Source organism: Anomalospiza imberbis, chromosome 4 (assembly GCF_031753505.1).
Source record: "Anomalospiza imberbis isolate Cuckoo-Finch-1a 21T00152 chromosome 4, ASM3175350v1, whole genome shotgun sequence".
In the NCBI taxonomy this organism is placed as follows: Eukaryota; Metazoa; Chordata; class Aves; order Passeriformes; family Viduidae; genus Anomalospiza; species Anomalospiza imberbis.
In genome coordinates, this window is record NC_089684.1 from 29205501 (window position 1) to 29230630 (window position 25130).

General features: G+C 38.6%; 2 long non-coding RNA genes across 2 annotated transcripts in view; one reads left to right on the top strand and one right to left on the bottom strand.

Moving 5' to 3' along the window:
- LOC137473384 (uncharacterized) overlaps positions 1-25130 on the top strand; it is a 46522-nt gene that overhangs the window by 11828 nt on the left and 9564 nt on the right. The window contains exon 2 of the long non-coding RNA XR_010998749.1: positions 22097-22302. This is a non-coding gene — a long non-coding RNA (uncharacterized lncRNA). The remainder of the gene's footprint in view (positions 1-22096; positions 22303-25130) is intronic.
- On the bottom strand, positions 10221-19464 carry LOC137472509 (uncharacterized). The gene is made up of 3 exons (XR_010998238.1): positions 19321-19464; positions 12326-12401; positions 10221-10349 (listed from the first exon to the last, which is right to left on the bottom strand). It is a non-coding gene; the product is annotated as an uncharacterized lncRNA (long non-coding RNA).

Sequence of the window (25130 nt, forward strand, 5' to 3'; positions counted from 1 at the left end):
GCCAGATACCTCAGTTTGGCATCTAACCCAAATGTTAGCAGCATTTCAGAAAGGACAGTAATGACCAGCAGGATGGTCACCACTGGGATTGTGTGAGTAACAGCATTAGCAGTGGTCTCATAATTTGATTTTTTTGCTTGGACACATGCTTGCCACATTTTGGACTCAGGCAACTTTGCAGCTGGGGAAGAAATAGCTGTTAGAGAGTTCAAAGAAAGTTATTTTATATTTCTCAGAGGTGATATCAAAATAGTTTCTGACTATGGCCTTGAGCTGTTCTTTGTGTGATTTTCCCCAAAAAGACCCCTAGACAGTTTGAACCTAGCATTGGTTACTGCTGTCAAGACTCGCCTGAGGAGCTCTACACAAAATAAAACTTTGTTGCCTCATAGCAGATGTGTGCAAATTAGTGTTCAGAAAAAGCTTGCAGTGCTCTGTATAAGAGGACTGGTGTGAGGCTGAAATGTTATTGATATTCTCTCTACAGAGAGGGCTTTGCACTCTTGACAATTATTGATTATTGATGTCTGGTCTGGCTCTTCCAGTTTTGCATTTTTTACTCTCACTCTTCTTTTCATAGCATCCTATTTAGAATGCCATTACCGAGACTCTAAATGACTGATCATTCACGTGCATTTCAAAGCAGAGGCTTTGTTTCTTACCTGGGAGCACAGTGCATGTCATTGGAAACATTCTGTAACACATCAGCACTATATTACACTGTCTTTTGTTTGGATAAGTCAGCCCTCAGATCATCCAGGAACAAAGCTGGCATCTGGAATTTATCTTCTGTGAACCCTCTTAAGAGTGGGGAGAAAATGGCAGGAATATATAGAAGGCTAAGTGGGAGAAGAAGCAGTATGAACAAGTGAATTCGACGACTCCATTTTTTCTCCCTCTGAACAGTCCTAAATATATGTTTTCAAAAGCAATTTCACTTATTAAAATAATTATTTGCCCATTAGAGCAGTCTTCCCACTAATATATAATGCCTGAGCTATTTGCCCTGTTACCTGCTTGCTGTTACTTATATAATGACCATATTTGCTGAAGTTTTAACATATATATCAATTGACATCCTTAATAGTGGACATTGGACTCCATTAAAGTCATGCCAAAATCAGCAGGTACTGGTGGAGTTAAGATACCTTAACCACGTGCATAGTTTTTAGCATGTAAATTAAACCATTGATCTTAAAGGGATCAAAAATGGCAGAGAAACTTTTCTAGCTGATAAGTAGGTTACAAAGGAAAGGTTAATTTTAGGGTTAGTTCAGAAAAACAAGCAATTCTGGGATAGGGGTATGACAAACTCTAATTAGCATTTGTGAGGAATTAGAGGAGATTTGTAGAATAACAGTTCATGCACTGTTCATACTTTAAATAGCAATTTGGTCTGAGTGTGATTATAAATAAGCTTTTGCTTCTCGTTAATTTTCTACTTGATTACTTAAGCTATTGTTCAAGTGCAGAGCAGAAAGGAAGCATTAGAAGCTGTTTACACCCTGCAAATGATAGCAGAAATTATAAAGGAAATGTGCAGTAATGAATAAAAGGACATCGATCCATGTGTAAAAATGTTGTCCCTGAGTGAGATTAAATTGTGCTGATTATTTTAATGCATCACCAGGAATAAATAAGTAAACCACTGAGCAGGGTGGCACAACTTCTTATTGATGTTTTTGCAAGTTTTTTTTTCTGTCTGCCTTGTCTTTTTCATCTGTAATACTTGCTAAAGTGCCTCTTTTGCAAATCTGTTCTTTAGCTGTGGTAATAACAAATTATGTAAAACTGCAAAATATATAATTATTAAACTTCTTATGTGAAAGTATTTAAACATACTTTAAATCCAAAGAAGATTTTTTTTCTTGCAAACTTTGAAGATAAACGCTTGACACAGCTTGCAAATTATGGGATTTCTCATCAGCCCTTACTGTTGCCTCAGTACGTGGAAGAGGACCAAAGTGTTTATTCTACATCTTTTGTCAGCTGTAAATTCTGACCCAAAGTAGCAGAGAGTCTCACCAAGCCCCATTAGCATATTAATGAACATAATACTTTACATACCTCTTGGGACGCAAACGAAGACAAATTAGTGTGGCATAATGCATGCATGACCAAAGTTGCCAAACCCCATCTTTTCAATGATAGAACATCCACATCTTCCCTGTGGAACCTCTTTCAGTGTCTCTCCAGTATCTTGTAAAGAATTTCCATGTTATAGCCAATGTAAACCTGTCCTCTTTCAGTTTAAACCCATTGCTCCGTCACTACAGGCCCTGGCAAATGTCTGTATTTCTTTTAAGCTCCCTTTAAGTATTAAATGGACACAATAAGGAGTCCCCAGAGCCTTCTCTTCTGCAGATTGAACAACTCTAACTCTCTCAGCCTTTCTTCATAGGACTTGTTGGTTTTCACTTCAGGTCTGATGTTTTCTAGATGTTTCTGGGTTGTGTGATTTTTTTTTTTTTTTTTTTTTTTTTTTTTTTTTTTTTTGATGGCTGGGTGGACATTTTGAAAATCAGAGGGTTTTTAAAGAAATAGAATATTTTTTTGCCAAAATTACAGGGATACTCCATTATTCTGAAATATGGTTGCCATTAACTGCTATCCAGGATGTACAGATAGCACATCCATCTCATGATTATCAAAAGCCTTTGATAATGACTGTGAAATATGCCTAAATCGACTAAGAAAATGAAGCCAGTCAGGACTCATGGTAACATCACTGGCACGATGGTTCTCAGGGTTAAATCTTGTCATACCTAGAATTTTAAAATGGCTACAAAGCCATATCCTCTTATGGATAAAATGTACGAGTCCATTTTAGCATGTAAAACTTTTAAAGTAGTTATTTATTTTTTACTCAGCACAAAATTCTGACAGCTCACCTCTTTCATGTAGCATATCTCCTGTTAAGTCGGAGATAACTGCACTTGAGGTGCAGCAAGTGTCTATAATGCCTGATAAGGAGGTTGATGTCAGTGCTGGAGGAGTCATCTTTCATGGCATTTTGGGACAGAGAGAAGATGTGTTAGCTGTTCCACTGATGTAGACTTGCATGAATGGAAATTATTTCTTTCTCTTGGACCAAGGGGCAAGTGAGCAGTGACTTAACCCAGCCATGCAATAATTTACAGCTCAAAGGAAAATGAGAGAAGATGAGAAGGGCTTGATTTATATGCTCGGTTTGCTGTTTGCAAAGAAGAGCAACACAGTCAAGTATCAGAAAGGAAAAATATCTGTGCAGTCAGACCCACACCCTAACAGTGTTTGCATGAGTATGGATTTGACTGGCCTGTCAGGAAAAATGAAGATTCTGACAAACTGGCTATATACTGCATATTGAAATACCATCCATTACACTACAGACTAAAATATTATGCTCAATATATCTTATATAGTATGTTCTTTTAGAAGACTAGAACAATGGGTCTTGAACATCTTAAAACAACTTATATCCCTGAAGTGGGTCTTAACAAAGGCTTCAAACTCACGCCTAATTACAGTACTTCTAATTCAGCTTTCAAAGTTAAGATGGTGTCATTTTTTTGAGTTCTGGAAGTTCCAGAATCTGAAGTCAAACTAATTTTGTGAGACACATTAATACCTAATCTCAGTCTTGGAAAAATAACTTCTGCTCATATTGGCAATTTGATCCTTGGACACAGCAGGTGACTAGTATGCAAAGTGAACAATTTCTTCCTCCATGAATAGTGTGTTCTACACAGTGCATTATCTGGAAACATCAGTTTGAAGTATTACTCTTATGGTCTTTTTTGTCTAGTCATTTTTTCCCCTGGATTTTAAGCAGGTGCAATGTATAATTACAAACAGAATAAAAAATTGCTTCAAATGTACTAAGTAGCTTTAAATTCTTCCTGCTCAGAAGCAAAGCTGGTGAAATATCAAATTAGTTGCACCAGAAAAATGCAGTTGTCTATATGCACAAATTATCTGGGGGGGTGGGGGGGAAATGAAGGGATTTAATTACAGCAAAAATTATAGCAAGCTGAAATGTCACTGCAAACAGAATGTCTAAGGGCTACATTGGGAAACATCAATATTTAAAGATATTCTTCAGGACATTTGCAGCAGCTCAATATGAAACATCATTGTCTACTTAACACATAAATATTATAAGATGTTGATATTTCGCACACATAGAAAAACACCTTAATTCACCGCAGGGAAATCAGGTGTAAACGTCTTTCCATGCAAAAAAAAATAGTTTTGCAATGCCAAACTATTGGAATTTTAGGAGATATTTGAGGCATAGAAAAACTAACAATTGTGTTTGATACCATTTCAAGTTCTAATGTAGCCTTGACTTCTAACAAAATCACTTTAGAAAGTCAGCATCTGTAATTATGTACCAAAATTAACAAACCTAGTACCATGAAACTAAATAAAATTAAATAGGAAAAAAATCTTTCAAACACTGAGCTATTTTGTTCCTTTGACCATTTATTTTCCAAAGTAATGATTGACTTTGCTGGGGCAGAGAGCTTGCAGCAACTTGGGACACAAAACATCATTCCCAAAGCTTCTTTGTGTCCTAAGCTGCCCTACATCCCTCCTTGTTACTCAGGAGGAAAGGGATGGTTGTGCCATGTATTTGAGTGCCTGGTTCTGTGTGCTTCATGGATTTCTTCCTATCAGTTTCTTTGTGACATGAATACAAATTATTGAGATAGCCTTGGCCAAAGGATGGTTTAGGGAACATCTGAACAGCTCATCCACTCTTTTTTTTTTTTTTTTCGTGTGGTTTTCATGACTTGGAAATTCAGAATTAAACCCAAGGTCTGTTCTTTTCACTTATGTGCACTATTAATGTTCTGTGGAGGTTGCCTTCTACAGCTGGAAGTGTCCTGAGCTTGGTCAGAGTAAGCCCTTAATATTGCATAGTTTCCATTTGATTGGTATCAACAAAGAAATTTCTGCAAGTAGTGGGTCAGGTTATCAATATTTAGTTCAATGGAATGCCTGGAGGATTTCCTCAGGGCAGGACTAACATTAAGCAGATTTAGGGGAATTTCCCTGGGATACAGGTGGATATTTGACATATCCTCATAAGTAATGGAACTAATCTCGACAAGATGTTTACCAGCAGTTCTCCAGATAATTGCTTCAGCTCGAGATAGAAGCTGAGAAGAAATAAAATTTACCCCTCTTTCAAAAAAAAAAAAAAAATCCTCCTTTAAACTTATCTGTTCAGTTTTGAGCCTGCTTTCTCTATTTTATCACCGGAAAGACAAGTGTCTACATCACTTTCATCACATCCAAGTAGGTTATTATGGCATGTGACACTGATAGGCTCTATAAATAATTAACCACAGCTGTGCCATCACACGTTTGGGTGGAGGTTCGTTCTTGGCAACTCAGGAGAAATGGCAAAGCTATGGAAAATTATGCACAAGCCTGCTTGAAAATACTGCAGAAAGTAAGAGTAACCTTGTATCCCAGTAGGAAAATTCAGTCCAGGTTAAAAAAAAAAAAAATATCAGTTCAGCTATGTCAGTGTCACTCTAAGAAAAAGATAATTGTGTGACAGTCATGAATTCCATCTCAGGACAGCAGAAATAAAAAGAATTGGCTAACTATCCACTGAAATCAGTAGAGCTTCTCTGGACAGTCTAGCCAGAGAGGCTTACCCTATTTGAATTCCTGCTGGTTAGCAGCAGTGGAAATGGGGCTTGAAAAGAACAGAAATATCCAGACTTGCTATTTTACAGATGTCATTGAACTTCTTTCTCAGGTATTTAACATATTTTGAAAGTTTTACCTTGAGGAGGGAAAAAGGACAAACTTTCTTGCAGTCATGGATGTTATCAGACATCTTTCAGCAGTATGAATTGTGCATACTGGTTCTTTCACCCTTACTTGAATCTTCAAAATTTGAATTTATTTGGTTCAGCTCATGTTATGTAGGGGAGATGGTGAAACTCCTAAGGAATGTTCTCGTAAAACCTCATTCTTCTTTAATGGCCAGGATTTAACTCTCTGAAGATGACTAAAGGATGCAATTTTGAACACTTGTATTTAGTTTCTATTCAGTTGCTGTAACAGAGCCAGTGTTGTTGACATTGTTTGTGTTATGCTGTGGGCACTAATTTGATTTAATACCACCAACTTCAATTAGAAGCAATTAATTCTCACTATTATTTGTGTAATGGAACCATATGACTGTAAAGAGAATATACTGAGAAGCTCTGGAAACCTGGGTAGCCATTATCAGTAAAGTGCATGTAAGTGTGGCAGTAACCATCTGGATTTCCCCAGTTACCCCTGTATGGTTTGCCTAAGTGTTCTAGAAAGACTAATATCCTTGATTAGTTTGGAAGCACAGATAATTAATTACGCTCCAGCAGCCAGAAAATATTTTAAAGCTTTTAATAGCTCTCATATAAAGAAGAATAAATTTAGACACCACCAGGAAAGCACTGAATATGCGACCAGCATACTCGTAAAAGTGGAGTTTCCAGAATTGTATATTGTCAGGGAATACTAATAGCAACTGGACTAACTTTCCTTTTCATGGAATGCATAGTGTACTGCATGAAAAGTGCCATTGATCATGCTTGAATGTTACAAGGTGAAGCTGCTTTCCACAAAAATTGCCAAGACACCTCACAAATATTAAAAAGGGTTATCTAAAAAGATATTTACATTTTGCTTGCAAACATAACTAGTATCTCCAATGTCTAATTTAGGTAGGGTATTTGATTTTCTTTTATTCTACTTAACCTGGGATTTGCTCAGTCTTTCATCGTGGCCATGCTGTTTCTCCCTAAGCTAGCTTAAAGCGCCTTGAAGATAGTAAATTTCAAAAAATTACCTTTTCTTCAGACTTCATGTATTTTCCTAGTAATGAGATGCAGAAAGAACTCGCTCCAGGTTTTGAGAGCTGTGTGCAGGACAAATATGTGGTAATGTCAGGCAGCCTTATGTGACCTTCTTGGTTCTTTATTTCCTATAAGAAGCATGAAGGGAAAAATCAAAGAGGATTGTGAGATGTTGCTGTGTAGGGAAAAAGCAGGTAGGACAGGTTGCCCAAATTAATCTGTTTGAGAATGAGGAAGGACTCTCCTGGTTGGTCAGTCCATGAGGATCTGAAACAGCTTTTAAAAAAGGTGCTAGATTGGTAGGACCACTGTTTGGACATGGACATATAGAACTACACAATTAAGTCTTCTTTAATGATCAGCAGAAGGGAGTTTTTAGAAAGTGGACCAGTGAAGATGCTATATATCTTTTCTGGCATCCTCCCTTAATATGACTGCTTTGCCATCTCACTCTTTTTCCTCATAGTTAACATGGATAAGACCCTTTTTTAATCATTTTTCATGCAATGTATTGGAGAAGATGAGGACCTAGGGAACATGGAAAAGGTTATCTCAGAATGCTAAAGTCACATAAAGGTGCACCATGAATGAGCTGGATGAGGAGAACAAAATGTCCTCACAATTTTAGAAAGTTCAGGTTTTGGCATGCCCATTGAATTAGTCCATGATGCTAGAAGTCATCTCTTTGTTCTTCTCTATGTGTTGACAAAAAATCTTAACTGCTTCCAAAATGGAGGCATCTCCACTGGTGGTTCATGCTGCTGTACAAAATAGACAAAGAACTGGCAGAAAACTATAATGAAATTGCTCTGGGCAAACCCAAAGGATCCAGGATATTTCAGAAGATAACTGAGAGCAGATCTTTCTTCATTGAATTCAGAGTGGCCCTGTGGTACCACTGCGGCATTGCTCATTTTTTGAGTTGAGGAAAACTTTATTTCTGTTATATGTTATGCCATATTTGATCCTATCTTCCTAACTGTAATCATATGTCCTTATTGCTGAAAGAAGAGAGACTGGGTGAACCCACTGCACACTCTGAAATATTGTGCAGTGTGCTGGATACACAGAACAGCAGTGGTTTCAATAAATTACAGCTCCAGTCTTATAAATGGATGAGTAAATTCCCCCAGGGCTTCTTAGGGGTTGCTTTTGTGTATTTTGCCATCAGCACACTACAGTTGTACCATTTTTTGGATGCATGCTGGAGTTGCACTACAGTTAAAAGAAAGAAGTAAAGAAGATGTATTTGTTGCTCTTAGGTTTTTAGTCCCAGGATTGTTCAGCTTTTAGACTACACTGATATTCGGGCTGCTATAGGGTGCTGCCTATATAATGAAGTCTTCTTGCATGAAGATCTGAGTTTGTGATGCCCAATTCATTGTTAACTGAGGAACTGGGATTCCTCCTGTTGACTTGAGTAGCATTATGTACATGGGCAAAATGCAGAGTCCAGGAGCAGTGATATCATGGAGAAGCAGGGGAGTAGGTGAAATTCCTGAGGTGTTTTCCTCTGAAGCTAACTATAGTCAAAGGGGAAGGAGCAGAGAAGGAGTTGGTGTCCTGAAGTCTGTGGATTATGAATTATGTGTTACAAATAGTCATGAAATTTATATAAAAAGTCCAAAAGAGGATATTTCCACTGCATAGTTAACCAGTGTGCATAAAACCTTCACTAAGGACAGATATCCACTCCAGTAATGGGTAGTCACAAATCATTTTTCAAAGAAAACAATGTAACATCAGAGATCTTTTTCTCTGCCTTCTGCTAGTAAGGGCTACTTTGGGAATGGCACACAAGCAGTCTTTCCAAGTCATTTTTATGTCAGCTATGAATTGAATGAGGCAAAACTGTGAAATTAATTAAAACTTGTTTTGCAGCTGATCAGTCTTTCATTTATCATGTCCCTCTTTGGGATAAAAGGCATGGAGAGAAATAGCAAAGGAGGGAGACAATTTAAAAAGTCTAAGCAGAGATTCTGGCCTGGCTTGTGACATCTATCAGCCCTCAACTACTGGGACCGCTCACAACCCAGCAATGCTGTAGGACCACAATTTTGGAAATGGGGTGCTTGCAATTGTTTTATAGATGAAGAAGAAAACTTGTCCCTGCAGATTAAAGTAAATGAAAATTAATGTAGGGCTGACATTCTAAGAGTGAATGAGAATGTTCTTTTGCATTGTACTTTAGATGTGAAACTAAAGTGTGCAAGACCTTGTGTTACACTCTTAGGCCTGAGATTACCTGATGTCATAAAACATGATGACACAAATATTGTTCATTTATGTCACTATAAAGATAAGTTTATAGTGGTACGATCAGTACTACCATTTATGCTATCTAACTTCAGCATTACTAATTGTATCGCTATAAACCTATTTTATAGTCATATAAACAGTACAGATAATGCTGTCGGGCATCAGCATTAATGTTTCAAATAAACCTACAAACACTTTATCCAGATATCTTTTATGGTGCTAATATGCAAGCACAGGGGCAAGCTCAACATTGTAGTCTGTGATACTGTGGCTAGTTGTAAGCCAAGAATGAGACAATGGAATGCCCTTGCACTTTTCTCTACCTGAAATATTTATTGCCACATTTGCTTTTCATAAATGTCTGACTATTACATCTCCAATTGGGGATGTGCAGCAAATACAGCTCTAAGTGCAGGTCACGCTCTGGGGACCTGCATGCAGAAGTTCGGTTTCTAGGTGAGGGTTTGATAGAGTTCTATAACTCCTCTTTTTGCTGGAAGAAATAGTGGAAGTTTAGATGGGAAAGTAGTGTTTTTTAATAGAGAGTACACTGTTATTTTTGTTGCCTCTTGAGCACAGCAGAAAGAAAAAAAATTAAAGACCCTCTATGAGAAAGACCCTTTCTATTTCTTCCACTGAATTTCTTGAGTGGGAGAATACCTTAGATATGTAAGAGAAAAATAAAAGGAAAAAATCTCATGTCTCATACACTTTTACTGCTAATTTGCAGCTCTAGGTCATAAAGCTGAAAGCATCCAAAAACCGAGATAGGTTTTATGTATCCAGCAGCAAAGGCAGTGACAGAATGCAGGGGTGCACATGATTATTTTATGGCTTAAGGGCTATTAAGCTCAAAACTGGATGACACAGTTCCACATGCAATATGATCTCATAAACTTTTTTTTTTCTGTAGAATGTCAGGTTTAATGAGTTTACAGGAAAACGAGCAAGCCAGCAAACAAACAAATACAAATACAGGGAAGTCTGCTACAGCTGTTGATCAACCTTTCAGGTTGCACAGAGACATTGGCTCAGTGCAGTGAGGATGGATTGACACCCATGTTATGATACTTCATTGCTGTTGGTTCTGGCTAGCAGCAGGACAAGCAGGTTGAAGCCAGGAAAAAAGTGCTCCAAGATGCCAAAACAGGTGGGGAAGCTCAGCAGAGGTGATTGTCTCTTGCTGTGGACTGTGTGGAGAACTCAGAGTAGCAGCTTAGATGAAAGGCTTCATTTTTCAGATGGCTAAAAAGAGGGAGAATAACTTTTCCCTTGAATCTGAATGGTTTGAAAAATTGCACAAGTAGAACCTAGAAGGGACTTGCAGCACTGCTCCTCATTTCAGCCTGTCATAGTGTTGCATATCAGGGGAAGAGGAGTTTCCCAGCACTCCCAGGACACATGGATAGCAAGGAAAAAGCCATTCCAACTCCAGATTTTTCGAGTGACAGTACAGCCTCTGTCCACTTCAGTAATGTAATTGAACTCTCAAAACTCCCTCCAGAAGACTCTTAGAAATTCAAGCATTTTGGTAGTTTTTCCTGTCTGCAGTTCTGTTCTGGTCTGCCAGGTCCTTTTTGAAATTCTCTGCTATAAAAGTTTGTAAAGGGCTTTTCAAATGGATGCCTAAGAGCTTCTGCAAAGGAAAAAGAGATCTCTGCATTCAGTATCACTTCTGTTTGATATTTTTCATAAAAAGTGAGATGATAAAATGAGTTTTTTAAGTTCTCTCCACTACACTGATATTGTGTTCTGCTTTGTACCAGAGATGCTGGGTGGTGTCCAAATTACAGAATTGAAAATTTTATAAAACAGGCCCTGCATAAAAGCAGAATTCCTAGAGTCAAACCTGCAAATGGTGAGGGCAGAATTCTTAAGATCTCCAGACCCAAAATTTTGAAGCAGTGAAATGCAATATATTAACCTCCTACTCAAATTTTAACCAAAAGGGGAAATGTCCTACTTAGAATGGCCTTGGAATACAGGGTCAAAATGTGATTCAGTTAAAACATTACATAGGCTGCAAGATGAAAGCAGGAAAACTTGCTCAAGTCCCCAAAGCACGTGCTTCCACCTGTGCAGCCCTGCTGAAAATTCAAGGTGTTTATTTCAACCTCTTAACTAGGATGCTTCAGAGACACAGCAGTATGCTTCCCACAGTGCTCCTTCCAGGGCTGTGACCCTCTGCCTAGGTCAAGAAAAAGTGAGGATCTGTAATGTCATTTGGGATTCTTTATGAAGCCTATTCTAAGGGGGATGCATTTTGTGATTATAAGCATGAAAAAGAGCCTGTCATTGGAAAACAAGACTTTTATTCTACACCTATTTACCACATTTCTATATGGTATGATTTCTAAATTTGATGAATGTAAAAAAGGAAAAGGAAATATATTTTAATACTTCACATCAAGTCAATTTATTTTTTATAATTGACTTTCTTTAAAGTAAAACTTCACACAGAGAAGGAATTTATGTAATCTGTTGATTTAAAAACAAGCTGACGGACACAACATAAAACTTGCCTTAGGACTTATATTTTTACTTTAGCTACCTTGATTATTCCTTCTAACCAAGTAAAGTTAATTAAAAGAAGCGCTCTGTGTAAAATTTAGTCACTTACAAGATATTGGAATACTTTCAGATTAAAGAGTTCACTTTCCTCTTCTGAAATGAGTAGTGATGCTATAATATGTCTTATCATTGTTGTGCCTTGACTCTGTGTCAAAGAGTTTTCATACAGTTTGAATAAAAGGCGTTCTCCAGACTGAGACCTTTCCAAAGGAGATGAGGAGAGAATGCTAGTGAACTATCCCATGCAATTAAAATATTTGTATCTCATTTAGAAAAAGAAAAAATATTACAAGAAAAAAGAAAAAAATATATATACATAATTAAATACCTGTACATGGTTGAGTGGTTCTTATACTTGAATTTTGGTGGAAACTGCCTTTTATATGGCTTGTAAAAGGGAACATGTATGTTAAAAGAATCAGTTCCTTGGTTTTTCACACATATTTAGTTGTGTTCTATTTTTTTGTTTGACATGAAGTCTCTCTAGCTGCTGTAATTGTAAACAAATCCTTGAAAATATGATCTGAAGGTATTCAATGCAGTTATATATGGTTAAGTATGCCAAGAGCTTGAAGCACTAATGAACAGCTACTTTCAGCTTTAACTCAGACACCACTGATGACTTCCAAATATCACCATTAACTGTTTACCTGTTCATTGAAGCATGGAAAGGAAGCAATGGAAGTAAAGATCTGTGTGATCTACTCCAAGTGAAAAATCTCTGCCCTGTCAGGAGAAGGTAGGATTTAAATGCTCAGCAAGATGTGAAATCTATTGAAGGAAAGGCAAAAACAAGAGATATTTTCTTGCATCTTGAATATTCAAGCAGTCTATGCAAAAAAATCTTAGTTTGATTGCTTTTTGGACATTCCATTCACTTACTTTGAATAAGTAAGCAAACATAAAGTTGTACAGTATTTTGTAATTCACCCCCTTATCAACTGTCACTGATATCTCAATTTATGACTTCCACAGATTGAGACATAAGAGGGTACTGATCAAGAATAGGTTACAGAGGCCAATCAAAGGGTTACTCAGAACTTGATATTTTCCCTCATTCTTTGTCAGATCCTTTAGTGTGTCAGAGATGTGAATAAGAGTCCCAGGATGAGGTTAACTAAGGAGTAGGCAGTAGTAGCGGACATGAGAGTCTGCTCAGGGCATGCATCCATTTTTTAGTGGAGTATTCTGAGGAAGGCAGATCAGGAGGTGAAGTAACACAAGGTTGGGAAATTGTGTAAAATTTTGGCTGTCCCACCACGATGTTTGTTCTGCATTTGTGAAATGCATTAGGGTTTGTATTACTGTATTAAAATATTCAAGACTTTCTTCTTTGGTGAAGAAGGCACATTTCAGTTTTCAGACAAAAGATTCTGAACTTCATTGAAGGCCTTGTTTTTAATGTTGTAAGCACTTCTGAGAATTACATTTTAAAAATTGGGGGGAGGGGAGATTAATTAGAAACCCCAAAAACTGTAGCAACCTCCGCAAACAAAACTTTGGTTTTCCCTCAGCTCTGTGGTGTCTTTTCCTCAGTGGACAATGCCCCTCACACCAGCAAGGAAAGGGAAGCAGAAAATACTTTCTCAGCTTGGCATTCCTTCCTCTGTCTCAGTTGAATTATTTTTCCAAATTGCCAGGAAGTGCCAGGCAGGTGGCCCTGACCCCACGCTGTCCCACTGAGAAGTCAGGCCCTTTCTTTTGCATGGTCAGCTCTAGGCTGGCTGTTACCTTTCTGCCTTGGGAATCAGCCATGGCACAGGCACCAGAGATGTTCATCACAGCACATTAAATCCCTCATGCTGACTCAACTGCCTTGGTTTCCTTCTGCCGTTCCATTAGTCTCCTGCTCTATGTAGCTATTGATTAGAGTGATACTTGACCCTCTTCCCAGCACTCCTTTAAAGTCTACATCTTCCCTTCTCTCTTGTTCACTCACTGTCTCTGTTGTTTTACTCTGTCCTTTAAGCAGAGTTGCTGGGGGATATTTTGCCAGCGTAGATGCTCCCCAGAGCCAAGTATTGGGTTGTGTCTAATTGCTCCTCTAATGCACTGTGGTGAATCAGTCCTTTTTCTCAGGCACTCGGGGCAGTAAGAAACAATTCATGGCAGCAGCAGAGCTGCTTCACAGAAAGCTGGAAAGGGGAAGCCAGGAGCTGATTTAACTCAACAGAACTGAAGAAACAAGAGGGGCAGATTCAGGCACAGGGGTTTGGAGCCCTGCAGCACATGGCCTGAAGTCACATATATTGAAAAGTCTGATTTCAAGGGATAGATCCATCACAGTTTTTCATTACAGCTCTTTCATATTAGGGTTGGTATTTGCCATTCACATTAACCGTGCGCCTCCTACTCTTACAGAGTGAAGGAATTAGGCAATAAAAAGTCGAAAGCAATCAAAAAGCAAAAGTAACAGATTAAGTTAAGGAATTATTGAGACAAATGAGCCTGTAGTTTATGCTTAAGAATAAGAGGTGTAGGGGTACTGGGCACCTTATATATGAAACATACCTCACTAAAGACCTCCAATGACATCTAAAATCTGTTCTTCATTGCAACTTACTTGTGTTTTCCTTTGAAACTTATGATAAGCCCATGGGAGAGATTTAAGGCTTACGTATTCAGGTATGAAATACACGGAATCAATTTTTTTTAATTATTCCCTGACACATAGTGGTGGAATTGCTGATAAGGGGGCTATAAAAGTACCTGTTCAAGTTATGATGTGGGGATTTCTGCAGTCCTCCCCATTGTAACATGGACAGCACTGGGGGACGCTGGGTTAAAAAGCAGAAGACTGGTGAGGAGGATTGTACATTGTTCAGGTGACCTTGCAGCTGGGAATAGTTCTTGATTAGCCTGTGTGAATAGCAGGTCAGTAATCCTCTAGCATGGACTGAGTTTAATGGTGCCTGCATCTCTGATTTTGTACCTCTGCCCAGGTGTTCTTTAGGGATCCCCCAATTAGCAAAGTAGTGAAAATAAATTTCCTCTTTGCATTCGAGCCATGAGTCTATGGTTGTTCCAGCTGCCTGATGGTGTCAACTCACACAGCCAGAGAGACTATTCAGGAGAGGCACTTTTTACAAAATGGACAAAATACCCATTTCACTGTGTTGTGCATACCTGGTTTTCCACATACTAACCATCCACTACAACACACACAGCGTGTGAGCCAAAGGAATCAATAGGAATTCTTTCCAGGGCTGGAAATATAGATTTCACTGGTCAAATACAGGGCATTTACCAGTCTGTTCAATACAGCAGGTTTGCTTCTGTAACTTTATCTGAATTTTCCCTTTTTTATATTTAGAAAAATGCAACAGCAATATAAGACCATAAATTTTAGAAAGGTGATGCTGCCTTTTACATCCTGGAATTGGAATCTTTCCTTTCCATGCTGAATCTCCAAGGTCAGAGCATTTGATCACTGCTGAGAAGAGTTTTCTAAAACTCCAGTAGCATCAGTCATTGTGCTTCTTCAACTTTTCTATTTCTGTGATTCCATTGATTTCCACAGATCTGAGTTATAGCCACGCAAAACTGTACTAAAGCAAGAGATAATTGAGCTTCTTACAAGGATACATCCTCAATGACAGAAAACAAAATATACCTGATCTTAAGGTAAACTTTCTGTGTTTTTTTTTTCAATTCTTCTATCCAAGACATGTTGCTTCGTCGCCTTTTAGAGCATTTAAACTTTTTTTTTCCTGCAAACTTATAGGAGAGACCTCATTGCTCTCTAGATCTACCTGAAAGGAGACTGTAGTGATGTGATTGTCTGTCTTTTTTCCCAGTTCATCCTGGACAAACAGTGGGAAATGGGGAGCACTGGCATTTCCTTGGCAACCAGCATATTTTGGTCTGACTCCTTTTCAAGCACTCCTAGTTCAGTACTTATGTCAATGACATCTGAGATAGAAAGTCCTTTGCTGGCAAGGTCATTAAAATTTCAATGTATTGTTTAAGAATCAATAGAGGAGTATTTAGAGCATCTTTCTGAGGCTGAATGCTCAGCAGGCTTAAGAATGGAACTGCATCCTTAAATATTTTTGAGATCAAGGCTCTTTCCTTCTCCTTGAATAATCTATTCAATTAGTTTATGAGATTTTGATTTCTTTCTTCTGCAGTTTTCTTTTAATAACAGTTTACTATAGGACTATTCAAACAGTAACTAGCATCCTGTCTGCTCCCATCAAATAAATCTGTAGTGATTTATCCCATGAATACTAAGGAATAAACTGTAAGATTGTGCATGTGATTTTTTTAAGAGTATTAACATAACTGTTTTTCTCTTGGATTTTGCTTCTTCTGGCTTTACTGTCATGTTAACAAAGCTGAGCCACATATGAGAAAATAGCTTTATCTTCCTCAAATACCAATCTCTTACAAGTGTTCCTGCAAAAAAATGGTTTTTGGAACATCTCCCAAACCAACAGATTTCAACTCTGTCAGCTTTCAATGGAAAGTAATTTTAGATTTAAATTCCTTTCACTGCAAACATCCTTTCTGTGTGCCCGAAGACAGTCTCAAGCACTATTGGAACAGAATCCCTGGAGATCATCACAAAGGATAAAACCCAAAAAAAGGAATTATAGATTTGATTTTGTCCTTGATCCCACCTAGCTCAGGAGTCAGGCTGCTAGGATCTGCTGAGTTACAGGACTTTGCAAAATGCAGAGAACACAATGCATGGCCATAAGTCATGACCATGTGGTGATTTTTGCAGTTGGATCTCCATTCAGGTTTGGAGACCCATTCCTGCCTTGGTCCAGACAGAGCACAAGATATAGATGAATGGTTTTCCTGAAGAACAGAACCTGTCTCAGGGATGCCAGCATATAGAGAATGGAAATTATTCACTCGAGTTTTTCAGCAATTTAATCTTCCCTTCTAGCATGTTGTGCTGAATGAGACCCTTCTGCTTCCCCCAGGCCATGTCAAATTAGTGGATACCACTAATCTCACTCAGTAGTGAGCTTGTGAAGCAGGGGGCTGCAGTCTGTTGCAGTATATCTTTTTCATTTAATTAAGTATGCTGTCTCTCCCTTTGGCTTGTTATTTTTGTCATTCCTTTGTCCTTTTCTTCCACTAAGGGAAAGCTCTCCCACATCTGACATTCTCAGAAGTTAGGAAAAAAGAGCTTAACTGAAGAATGCTACTTCTTGTATACAAACATAACTATTTTGAGTATTGCAGGTGAATTTGACATGGCCACAGATCTCATGCAGAAGTGAACAACACTAAGCAGGTCAAAGTTACTGTTTGTTGAAATCAGAGGGGAAGATCCAGTCTTCTATACTCTGAAAGCCTCAGCTTTCTTTCAGAAGGAGAGAGGTTAATATTTACTTAGAAAAAATGAAAACAGAGCTTATATGAAAGACTTGTTGAAGAGAGTCAGGAATGAGCTGAGCTCAATGGAACAACTCTTGCTTTATTTTACACCAGTTTCAACAAAATGGAGATTTCACCTCTCAGAGATGGAAGGTCACGTAGTCCGTGCCACATCCTGTGGCAGAATCAGCTCAGTTTTAATGGCTTCATGGGAAAGTTCATATCAAAAGCATGCAGAGTGACTGTCAACTTTACAAAAGAATTTTCATCTACTTAAGAATATATAACTCAATGATTGTGTACAGCTAAAATTAATATAAATCAAAGCTGCATGGAAGTGGGCACATAAACCAGACTGAGGAGTGATGACATGTATATTCCTAAACCACCACAGCAGAATGACAGGAACAAATACTACTGTAATTCAGTTTTGCATATTATGGAGACAAAGAAGAAAAAAAACAATCCTTTTGTTCAATAACTCTGTAGGTCATACATATACAAAGGCAACATAATGAGAAGTTTACTTGTGAGCCTTCTCCCACTGTTTACCTCTGCTGACTCAAATTTCCCTCTTCATGGCCACTGCCATTTGCCTTTTCTGCCTTTGTGTGGAACAGGTGAGGTGGTGGTTATACTTGAGAAAGTATGAGTGTATTAGTGATTCCATACCCACAGAGCAACTGTGTCCTTTCCTGATCATCTGCTGTAACAGGTAGTTTTTGAAGGATATAAAAAGCAAAATTCAGACATTACTTCCTTTTGAAACTGATGAACCAGGTTGACTTGGTATCTGGGAAATGTACAGGTGAAAAAGTACTGGGAATGCAAATTGAAATCAAGATATTTAAATCAGAAAAGACATATAAGAAATTTATAAAATACTGTCTTAGAGACACTTAAACTTGCCCTTTTTAAACAACCAGAAAAAATAAATTGCAAACCCACCTATTTAGAGCTACTTGGATGATTTGAACTTCAGAAAGGCAACTAGAGAAACAAGAAATTATTGAACCAATAACATTAGGATTTGATGTTTGTGAGAGTTTAATATATCCACAATGATTGCAGACAGGATACAAAAATAACAAGTAGATTTAAATATCTTAAAAGAGTTTGAATCATCTATAAGTAACCTGGAGACAGAGGGCAACATTTTTATAGGCAAGGTACTTCATGAATTTTTGGAGGATTTTTCTGTCCTGTCTTTATAGCAGCCAGCACTTTTTAAGAGACAATGTAGTTCATTAAATATCTCTCAGCACTGACAAAAATTGTATTTTCTCTGTTCTTCAGTTCTCCTCAAACATTCATACAGGGCCATATTGGCCAACTGCTGGGGCACTTCATGGAAATTTTGCAGCAGAAAGCTCCACATACTCATAAACACTGCTAGCAAAATGCTCTGTATGCCTCTGAAAATAAATAGTTTCTGAAAAGATACAGGAAAAGCCAGTGGCTTGTGGAACTGGATGAATCCTTGGGCTGTACACTAGCCAAAATATAAAAATTACCAAGTAATCCAGCTGGGATTACTATATAGTCTCCTATTTTTAGAGACTCTTTTCACAAATTTTATTAATAGTGAAAATAATTTCATTTCATTTCATTAATAGTGGTATTAACTTTACAGCTTGGATGGCTTCAGCACCACTTGTGCTTAGTATTGTGCAGAATTATTGTGAAGAGTAACAACTTTTCCAACCAATCTACAAAATGAGACCCACTAGACTCATTTCACATTTTACCAAAGTTTCCCTTTCTCTGTCCACATTTATGCCCTCATTTATCCATTGTGCCTGTCTTTTCTCATGTTTTTCTCTTTTTGGAAGCTTTTTTGGGTTGATAAAGTCTCAGACTGCCTTCACAACATTTCCTAGCAAAAAGGGCCAAATCTGTAACAGAGTTAAATAGCGGGGGGGGGGTGTGGTGAAAATAGGACTGGAAGATAATTTAAAGGTTGTCTGCTGCTCAATTACCCCAGTGTCATTCCCTGTAGGACCTTTTTATACTGGGATATGGAGAGAATTGCAGTACCAGAGGCACACTTCCTGTGTTGGAGGGAGGCCATTACTTGTGTCTGATACCCACAGCTATGCATCCTTCATTAGACTAATTACTCCTCTCTGCTGAGAAGGATCAATTCCTCTGTTTTCCCTCGTGTCTGAGTTTAGCAGCAGAGTATTGCAACTGCCTCCTGCTGGACTTAGCTCTGTGCTTCCAACTGAAGACTTAAAAGTCCTATTTAAGGCCTATTTACCACAGTGACAGAAAAGACAGAAATTGGCAGGGAATTTGTAACAGTGATTACCTTTTGCCTAATTGGAATCACCATCATTATAGCTAATAACTTGGCAAGTTGTTCAGCTTGCTTGTCCATGATGAACAGTGGTCAATAGCTTCTATATCTTCAGAGGCTTTGCTGTCAAATGCGAGTTCTCCAGTAAGTCTAGAGCTGTGGAGATCAAGGAACAATGAAATCTTAATGGATGGTTCGTCTGTGAAAATATCGTTTGTTTCCATTGTTTCAAAGGGAAGGGACAAGTCTACACAGTCTGTCAGCAGAAGATTTTCAACAGGACTTACATCTCTAGGCTGGCAGGTGCCCAGGCTAGATTTGCATCAGGTGGGAGCCAGCCAGGCTTCGCTGAGGCAGGTGCAGTTTTAATGGTGGAGAGCAGAGAAGCCACTGGCCCAAATAAAGTAGGTTTAGATTAGATATTAGGAAGGAATTATTTACTGTGGCAGTGGTGAGACCCTGGAACAGGCTGCCTAGAGAAGTTGTGGATGTCTCTTTACTGGAAACGTTCAAGGCCAGGTTGGATGGCACATTGAGCAACTTGATCCTGTGGGAGGTGTCCCTGCCCATGGTGGTGAGGGATGAAACCAGCTGGTCTTTTAGATCCCTTCCAACCCCAACCATTCTGTGATTCTGTGACATGCAGCCGGAGTTTACCATGTTTCATTTAAGCCAAGTATCCCACCATGGGCTTTCCTCTGGTCAGCACTACCCTTGCTTGGGTCCTAATTCTGTGCTAAGCTAAACTTAAATATCGGGTCAGATCTCCTTGATTTGAAAAGTCATAGAGATCTCTGTTAAATCAGGGCAGTGAGCACGGCTGCTCCTGTCAGGACAAAAGCCATCAGGTTAAAAGGCTCTACACATGTGCAGAGAATATCATCAAAGCCAATCCCAGCTAGTGTCTGCTTTGTTTCTACTGGAGAAAAGTTGCAGCTCAACAAATAAACTGATTTGGGAAACAGCCAAGGCTGAGCATAATTGGAGATTCAGGAAGCCTGCCAGCCTTTTGTGCACACCTATGTGCAAGCTGACAGGAAACCTTAGAGAATTGTTTTCCTCTTCCCGTGTCTCAGTATCCCCATTTGAAAATAATATCAGTCTTCCTTATAGTATTTGAAATGCATGAGGAGCTGAATATCATTACACTTACTGGCTTTTACACTAGAACTTCACATGCCAGCAAACAGGCACAAAAACCCATCAATAATCTCGCAATTTTGCCATCACACACTTGACCTGTGTTTTAAAATTCCAGCTTTCCTGAGCTCACATCATGAAGAGCATTGAAATTTTTCAGACGAAACCCTCTAAAATCAAAGCATCCAGTAATAAAGAGAAACAAAGATGGAGAGTATTACTGTTTTCTCAACAACCACATTTACATCCAAATATTTTATGCATGCAAAAATATGCATGCATGCCTATATTTTTTTAGATTTGTTTAAAATGCAGATAGCTAGAAAAGCAGTTTCTTATTACAAATTTCATATACACTTTCAAGGGTGAGCTACAGTGACTCTTTTTCTCCCAGGTGTTAACTAATATCCTTTTCTCTTTTGTTGTTTTTGTTTATTGTGTAACTTGTGACCAGAGATTTATAAATACCTGACTATTTATCATGCTGAAATATCTTCTTCCTTATTAAATGTCTGCCTTTAATATTCATTTCCTCCATCAGTTAGGTATCAATAATAGACTCTGTGATTAAATTTATGGCTTACAGCATTTTCTTTTAATCCTGGGAAAATGCTATTTTATATTTTTCGGTTAATCTATTTTTCATTTTTTGATTAACCTATTTTTCTAGCCTACTATTTTTTGTCTCTTCTAGTTCCTGTTTCTTATGATGTTATATTTGAAGATTACTAAAAATTATTATCTGTTGCAAATGTCAAATATTACCAGATATATTTCCTAATGTTTGTATAACTAGGATAAAATTTAAAGGCAACAGTAAGCCCCTTAGGAAATACTGTGCTTTGATCTTTCTAAATTATAAAATCAGCATTACCATCAAGTGAAAAAGGCTGGGTAGTAGTGTGAGTTGGTGTTTATTGGGTAGATAAACTTCTGCCATTCCTAATATATTGTTTTTATCTGAGATCTCCTTATATTAAATGTGATACAAATTTTTCATCCAGAAATAGCTTGTGTTGGATTAGTATGCCTATGAATGGCTGTTCTATCCCACCAACCCACCTAATTACCTGTGCTGGAGATACTGATGAGTTTGGTCACTTATTTTCAGTGTCATGCCCAGTGCTGTCTCAGGAGTTAATTCTAAGGGGAATGCTCTTCATTTTTGTTATCCTTAATGAGAACTAGGAGAGAAGGCTCTGCATTTATTTAATGAGAATGTCATGGTTTGAGTAGAGCTGGAGAAGTGAATTTGAAAGGCTGATCTTTATAATGAACCAGAACATTGTCAAATCACATCAGCCATGATATGAAATTGGGTTTTACAGCTCTATGTCTTACATGAGGTCGAATAACTGTGTGCACGTGAATTCTGCATGCCTAAACATATAGCCTTTTTTCTTATGGAAAAATTGATTCATTATACCTTTACATATGGTATCGATCATGCAAAGTATGTAGTGGGTTGGCAAATGTTGGTCAGGGAGAGCAAGAAAAAGAAAAAAAAATTAGCACTGCCACATACTTTATGCTTTCACTAGGAACTAGCTTTTAGAGACAAAATAGAGTAGGAACTGACATGGCTTAGGCAGTAATGTACTAAAGTAATTTTGTAAGACCTTCCTGATGAAGGTTACATTACTTCTAGGCATGATGGAAACCCACAGGAGTGGCATTGTAAGTGAGGCAGGATCCCTCTGAAACAAAGAAGAACAGTGCTTGGTTTGTACCTCAGGTTCAGCTGACAGTGGAGAGGATGCACAACACACAGATGGATCATAAGTCCAAGACAATAAACTGCTTCCTCAATCTTGCTTCTCAGTTTTTCACCAACTCTGGATCTGCTGTTGAGTGGTGAAAATATCTGCAATTTTTCTTATATAGCAAAGCCATGGGAAGGCAATTGAAAATATGTTCTTTATTATTATTCACAGGTATGATGGGAGCAGGAGCCTGAAATGCCTGAAAATTGCAGAATACTCAAATAACTATCCTATGACTAAACACTCCTTCTCTATGGTCTCTCCAGAAAATTTACTCCTACATGTAGTCTAGTCCATGTGGAAGCATGAATTAGCATATCCAACTAGCATTTTCTTTGTTGTTTACATGGTGGAGGATCTTCTCAGGAATTAAGTGGGATTGTTTCAGCTCAAGTGAGATATGAAGACTACTTAACTCTACTCAGAACATAACCACAGAGGTATTAAGTAGGCCTGATCCTCCTCTCCTGAAATTGTTGGGTGCTCTTAAAGACAACAGTAATATGCCCCTTATTTGCTACAGCACAGAAAAATTCTGTGGTAGATAACAATATAGTTTCTCAGTTAAAGGAATTTTTCAGGCCTGCATCTGTCAGATGCAGAAAGCCTGCAGTACCATTGCTGCTTCAGTCCCTATTTTTGGTTTTATGGTACACACAGAGCCCAAGGAAATTACTGAATTCATCCCCACTGATTCAGCTAATACTGAAACTGCTGGAACACTGGTATAAATAATGCTTAGGCAATGTAGACTGGGGTTTAGCTATGCCACACAACCCTCTTGAGCATTCCAGCTTCCTTTCTGGTTCATTTAACCAAGGGAAAGCAGCTCAACTGATCAGCCCAGGCCTCCCAGGGAAGTTGGAACTTGCAGAAGTTGTATAGTTCTCCAGCATGGTAACAACCATTGGCTGCTATCAAAGCATGGGGATATTGCCAGCAATTCAGAGTCCCTGTTAGTCTGTGAGCAGTCTGTTTGTGTGTATCTGGCACTTAGGTGAAACCTCAGGTGACTTTCATATGCACATTCAGTTAAAGTCAGATACAATGGCAGGCAGCTTCTGGTACTGAAGCAAAACTTCTGGGGTTGTTCAAAAAAACTGATTGTTCAATGGAGTTAAATACGTGAAGTGATGATGATTTTAAAAAATAGTAGCAGCTACTACTTACAAAGCCATCTGATCTCAAAGTCTACTCATACACTTTACACACAGCACAGATTATAACTCCAAACTCTGCTGAAAATGCAGCTATTGTTGGGGGCCTGATATTTTACCATATTTTTCCAAATAACCTATTAAAATGGATAGAGCAGCTCCTACTAATTTTCCTTATCCTTCCTGATTACACAGATGGTCCAGAGCCAAAGATTTGGGTTGTTATTTTTACTCTACTTTTTTATTGTCCACATCTTATCTTTATTTCAGATTGGAATTTGAAATCTAAGTGCCTAACAGTAACATATCTGGACATGTTGTCTAGCTAGGACAATGCCTTACCTGGGTCTTGAATTTGATCCAGGCCAACCAGGAGAATAAAATGGAATGGAATGGAATGGAATGGAATGGAATGGAATGGAATAGAATAGAATAGACTAGACTAGACTAGACTAGAATAGAATAGAATAGAATAATAGAATTTCTAGTCCAACTGCCTGACAACTAATTTCATCCACTTCAAAGGTTATTTAAATAAACCCTGCCTATATTCTCAGAGAACTCACATCATTGCTGTACTGAGGGAATAGTTTATGCCTTAAACGAGATTTTCCTGCCCCTTCCCAAACTCTGAGTAGTATCAAAGGCTCTAACTCAGGTTCCTTTGAAAGTTCTATCTTCTTTTTGAATCTGGAACTCAGTGTGACCCTGTACCAGAGACTTGCCTGTCTCATTGTACAGTGAGATTCTTCTGCTCCACAATTGGATTTTAGATAAATTTCTGTGAGTTCCAGGGACATGAGTGGAGTTGGACTGGAAAGCCAAAGCTAGGTTAGTGGGACCCACAGATAGACTTGAGGCCAAAGCAGAAGCAATCACAATTAAGGAACTAATTCCGGGAATAGAACTGGAATTAAGAACTAATTCCAGGAACAACCTTGTGGTCCCACTCCAAGTTGTCTCAGGAATGGCAACCCATCACCCATAACTCACATCTTTCTACACTGCCTCTTCTGCACTGTCTTTCTGCACTGACAGTGCTTTCTGCTCTGTCTGGATATTGCCCAAGGGCTGAATTTATGAAATGGCGACAAAAACCCCACGTGCTCCCTATCAGATCTTCTCTTCCTTTGGAAGAGCTGAAGCAATCACCTATCCATTTTGGTCCCATAATTATGGGGATATAGGAAAGATGTCACCTCTGGCAGAGATGTCACCATCTCAGCCTCAGGGTCCTCTGTCCCTCCAGCTTTTCCTTGCTTTCTTGTGCAAATCTTCAAGGGCCCTGGGTTTTATTTGGCTCAGCTCCGAATCTTGATCCCCACTGCTTTGCTGGCTTTGAGAATCCACTCTCACTTTCCTTTGCAAAGGTCAGAATTCCCTGTCCCTGGTCTCAGTGTCTCAAGAGACAGTGTGGGCTAGTCGCCCTGCTTCTTTGCATCTGAACATGACTCATGCTGCTTTTCCGAAGAGCAGATCTCTGTGAGTTCGTTCCTGCTTGAGGCAGTGAGGGGAGCACTTGCAAATGCAGCTGCTTCAGCTGGAGGTGTCAAACAATAAGAAGGCCTTTGGGGAGATACGTTCTGAGCAGGGAAGGCCAAAATAAATGAGACATTGGAGGAAAATTTTGCCCCCCACTTCAAAACCTACTGCTGCATGTTATGCCATGGATCTTGCCTCTTGTGTGTGCATTGGTGCAGAGCTGGGTGCTGGTGTAGAGCAGCAGGGTGCATAAAACCTCATCTCTCAAAGGCTTTTAAAT